The sequence below is a fragment of the Etheostoma spectabile genome, chromosome 13 (assembly GCF_008692095.1).
Source record: "Etheostoma spectabile isolate EspeVRDwgs_2016 chromosome 13, UIUC_Espe_1.0, whole genome shotgun sequence".
In the NCBI taxonomy this organism is placed as follows: domain Eukaryota; kingdom Metazoa; phylum Chordata; class Actinopteri; order Perciformes; family Percidae; genus Etheostoma; species Etheostoma spectabile.
In genome coordinates, this window is record NC_045745.1 from 7,783,925 (window position 1) to 7,789,977 (window position 6,053).

General features: G+C 36.8%; 1 long non-coding RNA gene across 1 annotated transcript; it reads right to left on the reverse strand.

Annotated features, from left to right (window-relative positions):
- Positions 1–235: 235 nt before the first annotated feature.
- On the reverse strand, positions 236–2,014 carry LOC116701081 (uncharacterized). Its single transcript, XR_004334806.1, has 3 exons — positions 1,765–2,014; positions 1,395–1,462; positions 236–298 (listed from the first exon to the last, which is right to left on the reverse strand). It is a non-coding gene; the product is annotated as an uncharacterized LOC116701081 (long non-coding RNA).
- Between the last annotated feature and the right edge of the window lie 4,039 nt (positions 2,015–6,053).

The window sequence follows — 6,053 nt, forward strand, 5'->3', positions numbered from 1 at the left end:
TCTAGTGACCATAATCAAAACCAAAGCACATGTACTCTTTCATTTCCTGTGCGCTTTGTTTAAATGAGCTATTGATTTTATCGTTAGTTATTATTATGTTTGATGCAATTCAGTTTGCAATGTTTTACAACAGTGTTGAATGGTTTTATTGATGCGTTCTGAGTCAAGGTCACATAAAAACTGTTCCTTAAAACAAGATTGATATTATACAAAGTTGGAGCTTCCACAGGACAAGGAACACTGCTTCTTCTATGAATAGTCTTTGGCTGGCTCCCAGGTGTCGTCCCACACTTTGCCACTGTCCGTAAATTAAAGACAAAACACAAAATAAAAGTTAAAAGAATAACCTCAGCTGTGACGTGGAACATGTCCTCTGTCTTAATTTCATGCTACATTTACAGAATTCCACAATATAAACAACAAAAGTCTTTCTGAGAACATGCTTTAACAAATGTACAAATTCATAATGATGTTGTAACTACAGTATTGTCACTATATAAACATGTTTCCAGTCCAAGACACTAGTTTAAAGGACCTACCATGTTGAGCAAGGTGTCCACTTTATTTTGACTTCTTCTTTTCCCTAAAACAAATGACAGACAAAAGTTAGAATTAGTTAAGAAGGAAGTAATGGTTGTAATAACTTTTTAAGGACATTTCTGAAAAAGCACAGTTGTCTTCTATAGCATAATTCAATATGTCAAATTATTAATCATTTTCCTGAAATGTATTGAAGTATGCGCTACAGTATACATCTTTGTTTTCGAGTATACTGAAACACTATCAGTCGGGGTCCATATGGTAAAGAATTACATTTCTGGTGGAAGTGTGTAACACATAGCACTAAATGTCCATAGTTCATAAATCACACTCCCTTCATAGCTGCATTCCCACATTACAATGTCTGGACATTAACTGGGTGAAATGTATGTGTCCTGTACAATGTCCTGTTGTGTGCTACACGCGTGCAAGTAAAACTCTGGGCCATGTTTGTACTGGATTTCCAGGACATTGAGTTCATATGAAAATAGCTCATGTTAGCAGATGGAACATGGGCCAAACATCAAAGTACACATAAAAGACATCAAAGTCATACATTTTCTCTCAAAGATGGTTTCTGTAATTTTGAATGCTACAGAAAGGGTGTTTCACCTTATAACAGATGAGGTCTGCTAGTGATTGAGTTGGTCAGGTATATATGCAAGACCTTGGTCCTAAAGCTCAACCCTGATCTGCGCAGGCTCTGGCTCCAAATATCATCAGCGGCTGTGTTTGTGATATTGTGGCTTCCTTTATATGCAGATGGATGCAGGTAGAGGCAAGATTTCTCCTGATGTTGTTATTGACTGCACCAAGGCATAAAGAGCAGAAGTAACAATGGGGAAAGTACTTACATTAACAAGTCTTCTATCAACGATGCATTCATAAGGGAATATCTTTTGTAGACGGTGTTTTCTGCATTCTGAAAAATGACAAATAAAACAAAGCAATATATGAGGTTTGAATTAGACTTGATTAGTTTTAGGTCAGTGATCCTACCCATTTAGCAAAACTATAGCAAAAGTGTAGCAAGCTTACATTGACATATCAAATTATGTTTTAAGTTACTAATCAATACAAATGTTTTTTCCAAACTGCACTTGATGTTAAGGTTCCCCCACTTGCCAAATCCCACTTTAACCTCTGATAACAAGTAAGACTCTGGTCACCTCATCTTTTTGCACATTGACAGCTTTATATCAATTTATTTACTATAGCTAATACCTTTCATTTTAAGTTTAATAGCTTGTTGTCGTCTTGTGACACCTGCTCCTGGCTGCATAAAGGGAGATGAATCATAGACCGATGTGTGTGGAGGAGGCTGAGATGAGGCAGAAGAGAGAGCAGGAGGCTGAAAGGAGGCTGAAGAGAGAGCAGGAGGCTGAGAGGAGGCAGAAGAGAGAGCAGGAGGCTGAAAGGAGGCTGAAGAGAGAGCAGGAGGCTGAGAGGAGGCAGAAGAGAGAGCAGGAGGCTGAAAGGAGGCAGAAGAGAGAGCAGGAGGCTGAAAGGAGGCAGAAGAGAGAGCAGGAGGCTGAAAGGAGGCAGAAGAGAGAGCAGGAGGCTGAGAGGAGGCAGAAGAGAGAGCAGGAGGCTGAAAGGAGGCTGAAGAGAGAGCAGGAGGCTGAAAGGAGGCTGAAGAGAGAGCAGGAGGCTGAAAGGAGGCTGAAGAGAGAGCAGGAGGCTGAGAGGAGGCAGAAGAGAGAGCAGGAGGCTGAGAAGGGTGAGAAGGTGACACGGGCACCAGATGTAGAACATATTCTCCATCTGCATCTGGTGCTGCTGACTTCTCCTCTGGAACAACTGGGATGGGTGCAGTTGCGGAGCCTGCAACATCTTCAGGAGCAAATAATTCTGCAATTGTTAAATGTTAAATATTAATTAAACTGGGTAGAATATTAGTAAACACAAAATACATATAAAATACTTAAAGTTTTTTTAGCAGCTTATGTAGCAGCATATCTTAACGTATTTAGGTTGTTCAAGGGTTACCAATTAATATCATACTCAATAGTATTCTCATTCAGATTTTCCCCAAGATTAACTAACCTTGGCCAGTACAGTAAGGACTTAGCCTAGTACATGATGCTTGCATTCTATAAGGTGAGGCACTGTGGTGCTGCAATATGCTGTCTTAAAGTTTTTACTAAGGCACGTTAATGTATGTTGATATTAGTAATAGTACAGTGGTGCTCAAAAGTTTACATACACATGCTTAAGTTGACTAAAAAGAGGAATAAAAAAATCATGTTTTGGAAATTTATTTTAATACCTAAATTAAAAAATGAGGTAAAATCCAACCTTTAAGGACACCAATTTTCTTTGTGAATGAATAACGTATTGTAAATAAATAAATGTTCTTATTTAAAATACAGGGGTCATAAGTATACATACCCCTATGTTAAATTCCCATAGAGGCAGGCAGATTTTTATTATTAAAGGCCAGTTATTTCCTGGATTCAGGATATTATGCATCCTGATAAAGTTCCCTTGGCCTTTAGAATTAAAATAGCCCCACATCCTCACATACTCTTCACCATGCTTAGAGATAGGCATGGTTTTATTTCAGTTAGACTAATACCTGGTTTGATTGCATTGAGAGATGATTTTATAGAAAGTATCCCATGCCTATCTCTAAGCATGGTGAAGAGTATGTGAGGATGTGGGCTATTTTAATTCTAAAGGCCAAGGGAACTTTATCAGGATGCATAATATCCTGAATCCAGGAAATAACTGGCCTTTAATAATAAAAATCTGCCTGCCTCTATGGGAATTTAACATAGGGGTATGTATACTTATGACCCCTGTATTTTAAATAAGAACATTTATTTATTTACAATACGTTATTCATTCACAAAGAAAATTGGTGTCCTTAAAGGTTGGATTTTACCTCATTTTTTATTTAGGTATTAAAATAAATTCCCAAAACATGATTTTTTTATTCCTCTTTTTAGTCAACTTAAGCATGTGTATGTAAACTTTTGAGCACCACTGTATATGGTTGAATGTCACATGTCTATGGGGGAAAAAGTATACTTTGTCTTGTCATAGCACCATTTTTTCTAATCTTAAACAAAGGACAACTTACTTCTCAGCAGATGTTCATAGAGCTTGCTCATCTTTCCTATGATGTCTTGAGCAACCCCTGTTGGCTCAAGAAAATGTATAATGTCACCACTTAGCTGGCTCTTGCGGTCTTGATGACCAAGAAAAAGGATTGGCTTGTATCCAAGAGCTGTCAATTTTAAAACCTGCAAGAAAAACAAAGGCATATGTATCCTCTGGTTAGCATCACAGGAGATGGTGGTACAGACTTTATGTTCTAGTCACAATAAACAGCACCATCTCTAGAGCTGTAATATCTTTGAAGAATCGTGGTTCGTAGCAGCCCTGATGCCGGCACTTTTTCTTTTGACAAGTAAATGTAGTCTATGTGAATGTGGATGTTTATCATTTTGTTCATCTTCATTTATCAAAGGAAATCTTTTGCAATTATGCACTGACTGCATGCACACAGACATACACAGCTACTCAGAACAGACATTCTGATTTGCTGACCCTTGTGCAGTTGGGTGTTCAGGCCTTAATCTCCCCCTAGGGTTGCCCAACTAACTGAAACATCATTTTAATTACAATATGGTCAGATGCCATATCCAAATCCTAGGAGCTGCAATTTTTTGTTAAAGTTAAAATGTTATATCCATATGAAATTATGCAATACCATGTTACACTGAAGCCTAGGAAAACAAGTTGGCAAATATTATTATATTTATATATTTATATAATATAATTATATTTGTTTAGTACAGACTAGAGTTGGGTGGTATCCAAATTTTGATAATGTCAAACCTCCTCCCTATTTTACCGTGGTATACAGTATTAGTGTGACTAACTAAAAATTAAGACGTGAGGGTCAGACGGCATCACCAAACTGTTGGCTTGTGCCTCCACCATTCAGAAAGTGAAAACCAAACACTGATACTGAAATACCTCTCCCTTCTCATTAGGGCGGCATCCCAAATGCTGCCAGACTACAGAAGTCCTGTTCTTCTTCCAGACCAGGTCACTTGCTATCTTTCCCCCCCTCTCTCTCCTCTGCACTGTCACATGATAACAATCACACATAAGCATTTTTAGGCATTAAATAAATTATATTTAATATTTAATCCTTGTCTCCTATATAAGTGCATTGCATTTTTTAATGACAGTATTGAAACTGATACCATCACAATTTTAAGACCCCACGGGATACTGTATTACCGCCCAACTCTAGTACAGACCCCAACAAAAATCATCAAATATATATATATTTCAGTGAAAATTAATTGCAACAACTAACACTATAAAGGTAAATCAATAAACATTTTGTAGGCATATCATACACCCCTATAACCCACCTATATTTTCCTGCCCATCTGGCGACTGTGACAATTATATAATTATCTGGAAGCCAACGTCTTACAATTTGAGAACTATGAAAACTTACCGACAACTGGGCAGCATCTAAGATCTTGCCATTATTTTTGTTTTTTTAATTGATGAGGCCCAGTTGGTATTTTTTACTTTTGCCTGTTGTTTTTTTTGCTTCTGCTTATATGGGAAGCAGAAAAGGCAGGCAAAACAGGTTTTTCTGTTGAGCCTGTTTGGAGCCTGGCAGGAAGGGCACGGTTTCATTTTGGGTTTTGTCATTTCTGCAAATGAGAATAAAATATATAAGGATTATTTTTACTGTGATATTAAAATAAGGCATTAATTGTTAACAACAGCTCATGGTTTTACTGAACCAGAAAAGTACACGGCAGCATTAAGTAACATCAGCTCTATTCATTTACTCAGAAAAACCTCTAATTTAAATCCTTTCAGTACAGAAAGAATAAAGTTGATTTGAAACACAAATAAGATACAATTTGAGCAATTGCAAAAAGCCTAATTTAAACAAAATGTCATTTATCTGTGGCTGGAATTGTAATTATTATCCTTTATAAAAAAGTAATTAAATAATTCCGTAAGCCACCATGCCAACTTAGAGAAAATTATCTTAATTAGGCATAGTAAAAACTTACTATGAACTAGTAACTGATTTATTACACTGTGTGATTATAAACTTACTGACAAATATTAGACAAACTGCATTTTGTAACTGTCTAAACAACATATTTACTGTTTCTCTGCCACTACTTCACCAACACATCTGGCCAATATTTTAGTAAATCTACTGTTATGGCTAATTACATTAAGCACATGTTGAGATGGAATAAGAGAGACAATAGCAGTAGGAAAACTTATCAGGCTTTATCAAGTTCATTTTACTGTAGACAATTCAGGAATAGCACAATAGTAAAGTCAAAACAGTTAATCTGCTGTTAGAGTATTTTCAATCAAAGTTAGGGATGGCTTTTCAAAGTTAGTGCTTAGGTGCTAGGTGAGACCATGATTGTACCCGTTATGAGGTTATATGTGGCAATAAGCTAGGCATAAAGAAACACTTGATTTGCTAACAGCAGCTAACGTTACCT